The sequence below is a fragment of the Aptenodytes patagonicus genome, chromosome 1 (assembly GCF_965638725.1).
Source record: "Aptenodytes patagonicus chromosome 1, bAptPat1.pri.cur, whole genome shotgun sequence".
NCBI classification, from domain to species: domain Eukaryota; kingdom Metazoa; phylum Chordata; class Aves; order Sphenisciformes; family Spheniscidae; genus Aptenodytes; species Aptenodytes patagonicus.
The window spans coordinates 215377282-215392054 of NC_134949.1; positions in this window are offsets into that span (position 1 = coordinate 215377282).

Sequence of the window (14773 nt, forward strand, 5' to 3'; positions counted from 1 at the left end):
TGGTCAAGGCAATTATCTAGAAGGGGGGAATCTTTGCCTTTCAGAGCCCCGCTCTTAAAACGGTGTATATTTTATGTTAGGTATAGTAATGAATAATATGCTATGCTAATATTGAATTGTTCTTAGCCTCATTTTAATGCAAATTTGCAATAGCTTTGTTGAAACCATTTATTTTTAAAGCTGAGAGCAAGTCAAAACCATGTGTAGTACCTAGTTTAGATACGGCTTCCATGTGACACATGCAGAACTTGGATAACTGACCATGTAACAGGTTGACTCCCTAAAAGAGATTTGCATCATTTGAAGCAAATTTCCTTAAAGAAGATTTAAATTGATATAACCTGTGTATAGGCACTTAGGCAGTTCTTAGTGGTCTTCAGTAGCTTCAGAAGCTCTGAATCTACACAGATTTTTTTGAAAACACTGAAGTTTATGATTGCAAACTATAATCTTAACTAACTTTTAAAAATGGAGTAAAAGCTGTTCCTTGAAATGAGTTACTAAAACATCGGTTCACTTGAAAATACTGCAACAGAAGATACATTTTCTCCTATATTATGTGCAATTTCGTTAGCTTTCCTCATGGAAAGGGCATTGCTGTATAAAATGACTTCTGTTGAATCCCACAGAAGAAGTAAGGGGAATCAGGCAAGGGGATTATTGAGGTGGAAAGAGGAGGTGTTTGAGGTGCTCCTGGAGAAATAAGGAGGGTAATGGAGGTGTAAGGGCTAATGGGGAAGAGAAACCTCTGAGATACCGTGTTACTCATTTAAGTGACGTACTGAATCACGTGGTTGGGTTTTTTTCAAGACACACATTATCTGTGTATGTTCAAAAGTGGCAACTCTTTAAGATAAAATGCAGCATTGCTTAAGGGAGTTTGTTTGTTTTTCTTGTAATGATACTAGAGTCCAAATTTGAGAAATGAACAGAATAAACAGATTGATTAAATTGAAATATAAAGATGTACAATGTAAAATCCATCTCAAAAGCAGTTAGTCATGCTGTTTAGGCCTAGAAAAAATAGGTAAAACTATAACAGAGTACTGTATACCGTTGCTACAGCTGGGTAACAGTGCAAGTTTCAACATAGGACTTGAACTTTCTGTCTGTTCTTACACATTAGATAGAAATTATCCTTAAAGATACGTCACTCACCAGCACGTGAATCATTGACATTTTCCCTTGCTTTAACCCAAACAGAAAACAATTGTGAATTTGCCCATTTACCTTTAAAAATGGTCATTATGGTATGCTGGCACTGTTCTAACTGACCTTCTTGCTCCTGGCAATTTCTCTTCAGTATCTCTCCTTCTGGTGGGTAAAGGCAATTTTGCATTTTGACTGAAGGGGGTTGAAGTACTGTGGATGCTGATGTGCTAAACAAGCCAGGTGAAAGTAGAGATTTGTTTGTAGAGTGTAGATTTTCCTTCTACTAAGGCTTTCTGACTCTTGGGGTACTTGGGTAAGTTCATTTATTTTTAATTGTCAATTGGAAAATAAGCATTCCAGCTTCTGAAGAATACTAAAGGCTGAAGATAAACCTGCATCATCTTTGCATACAAAAGGTCAATCTTACAGGCATAAGCAGAAGACTGCTTTTATAGTGACTTGTTTTATTGCAGAAGGCTTGTGGACAAGCAAAAATAAATTGGACCAACAAGTGGGCCAGAGTTGCTTTGGACCACGGTGATCGTATTGCAGGCTGGGTCACGGGAACGTGATATATTCCTACCATGGCTTCTGCAGGTTATTAGAATTTGCAGCCTAAGTTGATTTTTACCTCCAGTTGAAGACACTCCCCCTTTGTTTTAGTAACTTGCAGCAATTTATTTTGAACTGAATGCTGAAAACCTGAAGATGTTTTCCCTTATTTGAATCAACGGGTAAATGTGTTTTGCTTTGTTTCAATGAAAGTAGCAGCGCATTCATGATTTACCCTTCATCCAGTACATCAACTCATGTCTTTTCATTTTATTGAAATCTTGAAGGTCAGTTGTATTTATAGATGTTCCTTGGGAAACTTTTTAAACTTTCTTAGACAACTCTTTGCATAGTGGTTTACTTTTTGCAGAATCACGTGTGTTAATTTTCCCTTACATTTGTATGCTCAAAATTCCACTGCAGCATCAATGATAGAGTTATTTCCTGGAATGGTTTTGTCCAGCCATGGTCTGCTCTTGAAAATATTTTGTGACTATAGTGATTAGAATTCAACTTACAAAAATTTATTATTAACTAATAAAAATGTATTGAACCAATTTACTAACAGAAAAGTGTCTTTTTCAGGTAGAGATTATTCCTTTTGTTGGATGTGAATGCAAAGTGAGGCATTTTCCTTCATTTAAGGAGGAGAACTGTACCGCTTACATTAGCGTGTTTACAGGTATGATGTATTAGAACATAAAAAAACTTCCAAAAAGGGGAAGAGTTGTAAGGCTGTATTTGGTAGAATCACTGCTGAAAGGCTCATTCGTTAATCGAGCTGACTGCACTGAAGCAGCCTAGTAGCGCTCATACAACCTGCTGCAGTGCTGTAGTTGCTCAGGGCGTTACCAAATGCAGCCGGGAACAGTAATTTCGATCATTCCTTCAGGATCTACAACAATTTGCTCGTCACTTACCTGACTCGGGGTGCAGCATTCCTTAAAGTTACCATAGTGCAAGATACCTTTATATCTTATAACAATAATAGCCACAAAAGTAGAGTAAGCACTCAATTCGTCCTCTTACTGGAAAGGCATGAGATTTTCTTCCATAAAAAAAACAAATTGCCTTGCAAGACGCAGCTGAAACTTAATTCCTGCATTCCTTGGTTGAAGATACCTCAGTATTTCTCCTGTAATAAATCTGCTCCAGTTTTTCGGGTGGGATTAACAGTCCATAGTGCTTTTTCCTCTCGTTTTGCATTAAAGGTAATGATACGTAAAGATTTTTTTTTAAAGCAAACACACCTTTGGATGCTGTTTACCAAAAGTGGTGGAATGAACCTCTTCCTGTACTTCCTGAATGCTAAATTTAGTAAGAGAAAATAAAGCTAAATAGGAATGGCTGCCTACATAAGTTTAGCCACTAGATGCTGCTTAAACCACACAGTTTCTCAGAAGTATATGGTTGTAAGTGCTTTCTGCGCACCATCCGGCATCCACAGTGCGTAGCTCTTCCTGTTCAAATACAGCACTGATGCTAAAATGAGAATATCCTAAATACTGAAATAGTTGTACTTTGGAATATATTTTAGAAAATGTGAAATACATTTTGGAAAATTAAGCATAGCTATATTAAACACGTTTAATATAGTTAAAAAAAAAATATTTGGAACGATACTGTGTTTTCTCTGATTGCTTTACCTTAAGAAAGAAAAATCTCCATTTTATAGGTCAGGAGGCTGATCCGTGGAATAATGCAGCTTGACTGCTGGCACACAAAAGGCATTGTTAGAATTGAAAGTAGACTCCAGGAATCCCCAAGTAACGTGGAGATTGAGTATCTTTTTCCTTTGAAGGAGCTGCTATGGATAAGTTAAAGTCTTACTTAGTCACCATAGATGTGTAATAAATCTGTAGCGTTAGTTAAGCTGACTTAGCATCTGAACCTTAGAAACCATTATTAAATGTAACTGATTTATTCATAGTATGGGTAGCAATACAGAGGTGAGAAGAATATACTTCTGGCTTGGAACAATAAGGTTTAAGACTTACTGTTTTCCTCTTTCTTTGAGTCTGATGCACTTCTGATACAGATTTTTCCCAGTCTGATTCTGTCAGTAGATGTATTTGAAATGTTGTGAGTGAGAGTTCTCATCACCATTTAAAAAATCAGGCTGTTTTTAACAAGTCTTGAATTCACAAAGATGTAACTGTAGTACAGGGGAAAAGTGTTTTCGTTCGTATACTCTATAGCCATTTTTTGTATTGTATTTATATATTCTATGAGCAATCTTAAGGAGGAAGACCCGGGGAACTACGGGCCAGTCAGCTCCTCAGTACAAGAGATACATGGACATAGTGGACAGAGTCCAATGGAGTGCCACAAGGATAGTGAAAGGGACTGGAGCATCTCTCCTGTGAGGAAAGGCTGAGAGCTGGGACTGTTCAGCCTGGAGAAGAGAAGGCCATGGGGGATCTTATCAATGTCTATAAATACCTGAAGGGAGGATGCAAAGAGGACAGAGCCAGGCTCTGTTCAGTGGTGCCCAGTGCCAGGACCAAGAGGCAGTGGGCACAAACTGAAACACAGGAGCTTCCCTCTGAACATCAGGAAACACTTTTTTACTGTGAGGGTGGTCAGGCACTGGCACACGTTGCCCCAGGAGGCTGTGGAGTCTCCATCCTTGGAGATACTCAAAAGCTGTCTGGACATGGGCCTGGGCAACTGGCTCTAGGTGGCCCTGCTTGAGCAGGGAGGTTGGACCAGGCGACCTCCAGAAGCCCCTTCCAACCTCAACTGTCCTGTGACTCTGAAACCTAAACGGGGCAAACATCTTTTCCTTCATCTATTAAAATACAGTATTTTGTTATGAAAAAATAGGTAAGCAATGTTTTGATGTTTCCAGATTTTCCCTCACTGTGTTCAGTTCATTTGAATAGAACAGAAAAAACCCAGTTTTTGTGGCAGCAGCTCACCTGTTAGGCAGAGTGCTGCCTTAGCGAAACGTTTTAAATTAAGTGGATGATTGTTGCATAATCATCAAGATAGTTTGCTGAGCTTGTAAAATAAATACTTTTGCATGAAGAAGCATTTCTATAAGCTATTTTTGGTAGCACATTTCAAGTAAACAGAGCAGGGAGCAGTAACTTCCCATCTATTTCTTTCCTGTTAATCTGTTGCCAGCATGATACAAGTCTTATACTATGCACAATCAGAAGAAGTCTGTCTGAAAATAGTAAAGTTCCCAAGAGTGCTTATCTTGCTGTCCAAATCTTTAAAGCTCTTTTGCATTATTTTTTTATGTTTAGTAACAGCATTCTAAGTAAGTTTGGTATGAAGTGTGTGGGACATCAAGAATATGTATAGTTTTGTGGTGTTTTCCCTTTATCCCTAGCCATTTGTCTTACCTTTTATTAAATGTGTATGGTTGAAGTAGAGTTGTATATCACATTTCAGTATGTATCCCCTGTTTTCAGTAAAGCCCCAAGCACTGTACGTTTAAAACAACTTCTGTTTTCTTAAGAGGTTTTGGTTCAGGCCTTGCATATCAATTTAAACTTATTTTGCATGTGCATCAAAATCATAAGTCATGTGAGTCAGAAAAGCAGTATTTTGGAACTGTTGGGGTTTATTATGTATTTATACACAATATTTATATTAGTATGTATTTTTAGTCTATGCAGTCAGTTAAAAAAGCAAACTCAAAGTATGGAGTAGTTCCTCACTTCTTTCGTCGTGTCGGGAGAAGAGAGTCCTGCAGTTGAATGAGGAATATAATTTTCCCTATATTCTGTTGCTGTTGCTGTGACATGAACAGATGCATTTTTTCTCCTGAAAAGTATCTTTGCAACAACTCACTGAACATTATTCCTGAGTGAAAATACAGGCAAACAGAAATTGTAGCAAAAATCAGATAGCATCTTAATCCATTTATAATGCTGTCATACTTAACATTTTGAGTAAACTAGGTGACAGTGGAAAAAAAAGAGAATTAATCCAGATCATCTTGAAAAGCAGTAAATAGAAATTTTATGGTGATTCATAGTGCACTCATAAACTCGGTTCTACTGTCAAGATTGCTATCAGGCTGATAAACACATTTTATCTCATAAAAACAAAAAATGAGTATGTTTTACAAAATGGCAAAATAACATGTTTTTCATTCTTGACTATAGTTAGGAACACAGATATTGATATATTATTTACCAGAATAGTATCAGAGCTTATAAAAACAGTAATTTATCTAGTTTAAAAATATCTCTGCTAGAGATATTTAGTAGAACGTGAAAGAATTTTTTTGGTAGTTGATACAAAACAACCTCTTGACAGATAAGTTTTCTTTTCAATCCCATTGGAAGTTTTTCTGTAGCCTAATTTCTGTTTCTTAAATCTTACTAACATTGTAATTTCAGTTGCATTTTGTGGCAAAAAGTTCCATAAATTAACCAATTTTATCACAATTTCTGTGATGGTTCTTTCTTAGTTAATACATATATTGTCTTAGAATTTAAAGGCTGTAACTCTGCCCTCCAGGATCAGCATATTCAGAGATTCTCCTAGTATTTTTGTTCAATTAAACTACTTTGTTGCTAATTAGCACCGTTTCTTCCAGGAGTCAAGAGGTTAGTCACTGTGCATATGAAAAAAAAGAAAGGACCATCAGCTCCTTAATGTAAAATACACTTCCATCTTCTTGACTCTTGTTGTAGTGCTATTTTTTACCAACAGTAAAAATGCCCAGTTTGGGGTGCTGGAGCTAGTGCAGGAGCTGTTCTGGCCCTCCCTGGAGTGACTCTACTCTCCAGTTCATCCCACCCACTGGGCTGGCTGAGGTCCAGCCCATGTCCACCCACGGTCATTCTCTAAGAGGCCGGCAGAGGTTGTACGTGTCAAACCACCACGTTACTTCATGGTGGAGCATGAGAGAAAGAGGGTGAATAGGGATCCTGCTGTGATGAAGGAGGGGTGAACAGATTGGTGTCCCCATGCTTACTTGGTGGTGAGAGGATGCTCTACAGCAGTGGTTCCTGATGTAAGGTCTAGAGCTCCATGGTCATAATTAAGTAGTTTGGAGCTAATCTGCAAAAGGATAGTGCCTTTGCCATGTTTCCAGTTCTGCATTTGTTAGGGTATGTAGTGCGGTGTACCAAGTCTTAAGGATTGACAGCACTGCAAAATCCAGAAAATTTGGACGTACTGCTTCAGAAAGAGCTCTGTTTTCTGAAGCGTGGGATAGGGAGTTAGAATTGCTGGGCACTCATCCTGGTGAGGATTTTCTCCCTCGGTCCCTCTGTCCCTTGAAAGGGTGTTAAAAGGTATGCTGTCAACCTAACAACCACTTACTGATGGACAGTCAGAAGATGGAAGCTTTAAGGGAGCAAATATATGAGGCTCATTGGAGAAGAAAGGGGCAATGCAGCTGGTAGATCCCTGAGGGGGAGAGCAGACTTCGTCCAAATTATGTGTTCATTAGCTAGTTTAAGATCGAGATGTTCTCAATGACCAGTTCTACCAAAATAGATTAAACATCTCTAGCACGTTCTTAAGGTGATTCATACTGCCCAGATTAGGAGGACAGTCAGTCCAGGCTTCCTATCAAGTTACCAGATTCTTCCAGCAAGCAATTTAGAGTAAAAAAATGAATGCTCACTTTTGCCCTCTGGATGAGCCTATTTTGAATCATTGTATATGGGTCTTAATTTCCTAACAGAGGAAGTGTGAATGCTCTTAGAGTAACTTTTCCAAAAGCAGCCTCAGTTTGACTTATTTCTTAGAGCTTTGCTGCACATGTAAATTCTGGCCAGAGTATGCTAATGTGTATTACCTCCTGTATTCCTGCAGGAAATCCTCATTCTTTTCATTTTTCCAGTCTTTCAAGATGCAATTGCACTTGTTGATGCAATTTCCAGGCTTAAAGGCAGAATTCTGTGCCCTGCTGACCCTACAATAAGGCTGTTGAACAGACCTTGGCAAAAAAAAGTAATTGAGTAGCTCTAATTTATATAAATTCTATATTAAAAATTATATAAAAATTTTTATCTATAAATTATATCAAAATACAATTATATGTAATATACTATAATATAATATATAATTATATATTTTATGTAATATATAATTTTTTTAATATCTATATAAAATGTCAGGTTACCTGTCTTTTCTCTCACCCAGTGCAAAGCTGTTAGGATCAGTAGCGTGGGTCCTAGTCATGCATTCTCTCCTTTATAGACTTGTTTTCTCTTAAAATCAGGGTGGCGCTTTCCACTCAGCCCACCTCTGATCAGTCTGTAGATAACAGTAGGATTGTTCTTTCGTTTGAAACCTAAATGGGTGGAATAAGGAGTGGAGAGTGGTTTGATTTTGAAGTTGGATTTTTTTTGTAAATGCCTCTTTTCCAAATGCAAATCTGTCATCCAATGCAAGGTCTCTGTTCCTCCCCGTAGGCGGGGAGGGACTGGGACCTGTTTATTCCTCTGTCCTCTCCAACAAACCTCACATTAATGACAGTTCCCACTCAACACTTGCAAAACAATCTCCTTGGTAAGCCTCCTCCAGGACACCTCCCCAGTTAAGATGCAAATTGGTAAGTGCTGTGAGGGCTGATCTCTCAATGCACAGGCGTCTGCCTAGATAAAAGTGAAAAATACACGTGAAGTATATCTAAGGGAATCAGTACACCTCAAATTAATATTTTACAATCAGCAGCAGTATTTATTAAGCCCAAACCAATCTCAGAACTGTAGTATAGCAAAAATAGATAAGGCAACCCCAAATGGAGCAGAGAGGGCGGGCTAGCCACTCTGGCAAATGTAGTTAAGAGATTTCATTTCCTATATGCTCCAAGCACGCTGTCTCATAGTTAACTCATACCTTTGTTTTTAGTGGAACTGTTACTGGATGTGACTTACTGGACTGCTTTCCACTTGGTACACTCCTCATCTCTGCAAATTCTCCCTGATTGTATTAGCTTTTTTCAATTTAAAAAAAAGATGTGAGCAACCTTTTGTTGCTGATCTGCAGCTGCTGAGTGTGATGCTATGGACCTAAATAACACAAATTCAGTATCACTGTATCAGCTAGTAGCCGAGCTTGTGTACTTTAGAGCATTTCTGCTTTCTGCTCTGGGATACAAAACATCATATGTGTTTTGAAGTAGTAGCATATTTGCAGCCATCTGTAATTGCCTCCTACTTGCATATGCTTAGTTACTGCATACAAACATACACCTTCTGCTGAACTTTAGAATTATGCTCCCCTCTAGTAAAGCTTATTATGTTTTTAGCCATATTTTTGTATTCTACAAAGCCTCTTTTGACAACATTAAAGCCCAGTAATCCAGATTTACCTCCAAGAAGGCCAGAGGAGATAATTTAACCAAACCATTATTGTAAGTGCTTACTTTCTCATGTGATCCAGTGATATTTTGATAGAAGTTGTTCTGGTGTCATCGGTTTTGCCAAGTAAATGAAAACATGCTAGTATGAAAAAAAAGTAATGAATTTATTATTGGTAGAGCCTAAATAACATCACAGGAATACTCTAAAACAACACAAGTTAATAACTCCTTTACTTCCCCTATATTTTTAACATGAGTCTTATATGATCCTTCATGCTCGGTTAATACTTCTCAAAATCATGGAGTACTCAAAGGTGTACTTACCTCTGCCCTCCAGTCACCAGCCGGAACCCAAATTGGTTGTCTGTTGTTATCTTGTCTATAAGTCTGTTTTCTCCAAAGTGGATGTCTGGGGGGAGGGTTTGCCGACCTCTGAAGGCATGAGGCTGGTGACTACCCAGATTTCTGCTGGTGGTGATGTTTCAAGTTTACTGGCAAGTCTACTGTCCAAAGAAGTCTGCCTCCACCTACCCCAACATTTGATCATTTAGCCAGAACATAGCGCTCTCTGGCAGTCAGTGTTAACTTAGGGAGAGGTTGTCTGGGTCAGTGATCTCCAGGACCTTGAAGCTCAGAAAACACGCTCCCCCGGGTCTACTTCTCCAAATAATCAGCCTGCAGGACATGGTGGGATGGAGCTAAGTGCCAGGTTGATAGGCTTTGAGAAGCCTATGTCTCCTGAACAGATGGCTTCCTGGTATCTGAACCAACACTTACAAGTGGGCAGTTTCACCCTGAAACAAGGAGAAAGCTAACAATTAGTTGTATCTGAGGAGGGAGGACATGTCTTGGAAACTCGACTCACTGCTAGCCAAGATAGGATCCCAGAAGAGGAATCAGATACTGATAGCCAGGGTATTCTTTCCATGATGACAGCCATTTGGAAATCCCAGCATAATGAATAATGGCAGGCCGCAGACCATCTTAAGGATTTAAGGATCTTTTCTCCCTCACAGTTTGATAGCATGGAGCTTTTTAAAAGAACTTCCTTTCCCCCTAAATTACTTGTTTATCACTTCCATATTCTTCCAATCTATGCCATTTTATAGCGGTCTAAGAAAATTCTTTGGAAGTATGTATTCTCGAACTATTACTGGCATTTCAGTCTATGCTGCTGCATAAACTCTTCCAGCCCCGTTCCTGTAGGATTGATCTTGCAGACAACTGACATGCCAGCTACACAGGCGGAACTGCTGTGCCAGGGTATCCTGAGAGAACTCCATGAAATCACTGCTGTGTAATCTTGCTCTTCTTTCCCACTTCTGGCAGAAGAAGAAGAAATAGCGAAGTCCACAATCAGTTATGTCAAATAGCGCAAAAAGGTTTAGTAGCTTGATTAAGGATTTATGGTACCTGTTCATAAATAAAAAGACAAAGAGGAGGTCTATTGCTGCTTACTGCTGCTGTTTGATCCACGTCCTGGCTTTGTGAGAGAGGTTCAGCTTATTGCCAATATGCAAAAAGAGTTGGCAGGCTTCCTCAGGAGCACCCTGCAGACTTCTAGATGTAGACTTCCTGCTACATCCTGCAGGTTGAATTAAATTCTATGGAAATAATGACTCCCTATCAAATTACAACCACTTCATAAAAGAGTATTTTAGAAGCCGTTTTATGCAACAAAAGGTTTTATCAGGCAGAAGTATGTGGTCCTGGTGCCCAGAGACAACGCAGCTGTGTAATTCTGTGGCTGGTGAGCCCGGCTGTGCACCACTGTGTCAGAGCTGGTGCCTGCACAAGGGAACCTGAGGGCATGCACGGCCGGGCGTGCGGCGAGACAAGCTCAGCCTCTCCATCAGTAGTGCAAATCTGGATCTGTTTTTTCTTTTGATGAAGCCATACTCACAAACTCTCCGTCCTTGCTTCAGTTCTCTATCCAGGCAAATAGCTCTGCCCTATGAAAATACATTAAGTAACATGAGATGGTCAAACACAAAAGTAATGGGGAACACAGAAGTACTTAAATGGATAAATAGAGAATGTTGTAGTTAAGATCCAGATTTTATGTTGATATTTATGTAAAATGCTGTAATTATGTTGTGACTTGAATAAAATACAAGCCTTTCAGAAAGAACAAGAGCAAAACATCTTGTCTCTACACTGAGGCTGTAGAAGTAATTCTTAAGATGACAAAGAATAAATGCTTTTTATAAAGCAACAATATAATCAGCTGGCTAAAATAATGAGCTGTTTTGAGAAATTATCAATGGACAAAGCAATCCTAAGGGAATAAGAGGCATTAAGGGAGGAATGAATGCCATGCAAGACAACACCAGAGGGAGTTTCTGGTTATCCTTCTCTAGGTTTGTATTAATGAATCACACCACTGTGAAATTTGTCCGTGGGCACTAATTTTGTTTTTACTTTCACATAGTGAGACTAGAAAAGCACATAGATAAGGTAGAGAGAACAGAAGATACTGGGGAAAAAATCAGTAAATACAGCTATTTAAGTAAAATACAGGTCCTTAGACTTGATAGATACATGGACTGAGAAGCATAGGAAAGAAAAGAAACAGATCTCAGTAAATACCTGACATTGCTCTCTTTTCTTTACAATGGGGGAAAACCTACAACCTTGACATTTAACACCTGCAATGTATTTGGAGAAAAAAAGGATTTTCAAAGCTCAGATTAAATCAGATAATTGTACTGATTAGCCTTAATTGCTGCTGATAAAGGTAGGAAATTAGAGGGGCTTTTATACATTTTTGTTACCTTAAAACCCAGCTGAACTATCTGCTGGATGCTAGATATTAGACACATACTTATTTTCTGTTGTATTAAATCTAAAGTAATCGAAGGAAGATTTGAGCTTGATACTGCAATAGTTTTAGGAGAGCTGGATTCCTTTTCTGGTTCGTCTGCCAACCTTCTCTGGACTTCACCTCTCCTTCTTTTGGTTTCCCTTCTACAGATGGAATTCAGATTACTTTATCCCATGCTCCGTTTGTCTTCCTTGCCTGTTTAGACTAGAGAGGCTCGCACTTTTTTCATGTTCTCCTTTTCCTTCTGGTTTCCTCATATTAATTGTGGAGAGTAAGAGGAGGATGTCCATCCCCTCCTCGCCCAGGGTGGATGTGGGAGGAGGTGTTTCCAAGAAGCCTCTGAGAACAGGGTAGTAGGTGTACCTTGAAGGGTCCTATGGAGGTGGGATCAGATGGTATAAAGGGGCCGGGGTATAAAGAAGAGATGGAGCAGCGCTTTTCAGAATCTGTCAGCAACTTCATAGCAGTGAGAGGCTGAGGGGTATTGAAGGTCCCCCATTCTCTTTTTCTGCACAGATTTCTCAGTGCACCTCTGTCCTACAGCCTTGGTCCTGCCCTTCCCACTGCCTCCCACCCTGGCTCCAGTTGACCTGAATGGTTGAGAGATTGGGTCCATGGTTCTCTTTCCCAGTTTCATTTTCTTAGAAGGCTTCATTGGCCCAGCTTTGTCTGCTTGTCTAATTAGAGCCCTGAGTGATTAGAGTTTACTACAGGGATGGCTAACATCATACTGTGGAGTCTGTTATATAGAGGTAAGATCTGCATGTGCAGAAGAGCCTTCCTGTTATTATCTGTGTATGTGTAAATGTTGGTATTACTCGAAATTTGTCACCCTCTGGTGGTGATGTAAGTAAGAGTAGTTCAGGAATCTCATTCATGTCCTGGTGGAGAAGGGTATGCTAACTTCATTTCAAATCAGATGTACTTTCTATGTGCCAGTCCTCTGTGATCTTCTTGAATTAGCTGGTATGTAAGCTTCATTTGCCTATCATTATTGCATGACCGATCTGCTATCATCCTTGATTTTCTGATTCCAAAGCACTGGCATTACTTCAGTTAATGCTGCTGTATATTGCAAAGGATAAGCCGTGCTTTTGTGTCTTACAATGGTACATCACTAGAAGCAATGTCAACAGTCAACAGGGTCAGAAGAAAATGGAGACACCAACAGGTTCATCTCACAACGTTTCTTTCCTTTAAAGGGTTTATCATTTGCTTTTCTCTTTTGCACTATTTTTCACCATTCTTTGCAAAGCAGTTACTTGGCATTTCCTTGCACACACAAGTGTGCAGAATTCATTTTTCTTGGGCACTCATGTTTTGAGTCTGTGCTATCAGTTTACATTGTCTGTGTCTACTCCAACACCACTAATGGCTCATAGTTTCCAGCATTTCAGTGACTACTCTCAGGACTCTCTTTTTCCCAGATAAGCCAAGGATTTGTGTGTTTCTATGCCTCCTGGGCACTTGAAGCTCTTATGTACGCTCTGGAAAATTGAAGATTATTTTCATTTCAGATACTGAGATAAAAGACAGGGAAAATAATCTGAAACCTACCAAAATGTGCATGAAACCTCTGGCCCAGAAGCTTATTTGAAAAATCATAATAACCCTTGATTATCTCAGCCCTGTTTTTCTTGCCCCCAATGTTCTCTTTCTCCTTCTAGTCATTAGGGTAAGCACAGTAGGCTGAATTCAGTCCACTGAGAGGAGCCATCATAAGGCTTTTGCATTATTTATGTCCCACTTGAGTCTTCACAACTAGCCTTTTCTACAGAGGTGAATTTTACCCAGTGAGAGCTAGTGTTTTGTCTCACTGTGTAACCATCAGTCTCCCACACAGCCAGGTCCCTGTAACAATATTTATAAGCTCTTTCACATCTAACATAATAGGTTGCTCTCCAAGTTCTCCTGGGTTGTTGTTCCCCCTGCTCCATTAGCTGTATGCTGCTGAATAAATTGCCTTAGACATTTTAGTGCCTCAGATGCTTCGTACAGCTGGCAATTATAATGGTTGGCCTTTGAAGATGGTGGCCTCCTAAGCCTTGTCCAGATGTTGCCGTCTTGCCTGGTAAGCGTTACTGCTTTGGCCTCTCAGTCATTTGCTGTTCAGTTTTGGCAAAGCAAGGTTCATGCTTCTTTGTCCTTTCCTTTTCATGTTCAATGGTTCTCTGACAGTTTCTAATTCACATTCGATACAGAGCTCAACTCTTCCCACATATCTTGTAATTGTTTTTAATCATATTAATGTGTATGAAAGCTTACAGCAGTTTCTATTGCAGGACTTTGAGTCATGCATGTGTTTTCCAGTATTTAGTTTATTGTTCTTTTTTGTTTCCTGCTTTTCTTGAACTTGAAATCTGATCTTAAATCTTCCAAAATCTTTTCATCTCCAAGATAATAGATTTTGCAATTAGTCATTAAATTACTAGCATAATGCACTTACTGGAACTGTCTGGAAATTATGTTTTGCTATTTGAGTATTTTCCTTGTAGGTATCTGAAAGGTTATCGTATGCTAATCTCACTTATACCTGTCTAAATCCAGAAAGACTATGCTGAAGGCAGAGGAGACACCCTCCTGTTAAGTTCATGTGTTTAGGATAAGAATCTGGGCCCACCTTGTTTTAACTTTAGTCTTTGTTTCTTGGAGTGGAAGAAGTCACTTTCCTGTACAGTGATGATTAATAACTCATGCATCCCAAAACAGAAAACACATTTGAACAAAAGCAGTCCTCACTCTTGCTATTATGTTTTTTAGAGGTGATAATTTGTCTCAAATTTATTTCTTTCTCATAACACATCTCTGTCAGGGAAGCCATAATAACAGGAACTTTGTTACTGTAAAATAGCATGATTAGATGCTGATATTTACTGAGCACTTTGCATGTTAATAAATAGTTGACTTCCACTGCAAACCTGCACACCCTGAACTTTTTGTGGAAGGCATTGTTTGTTTCCTTG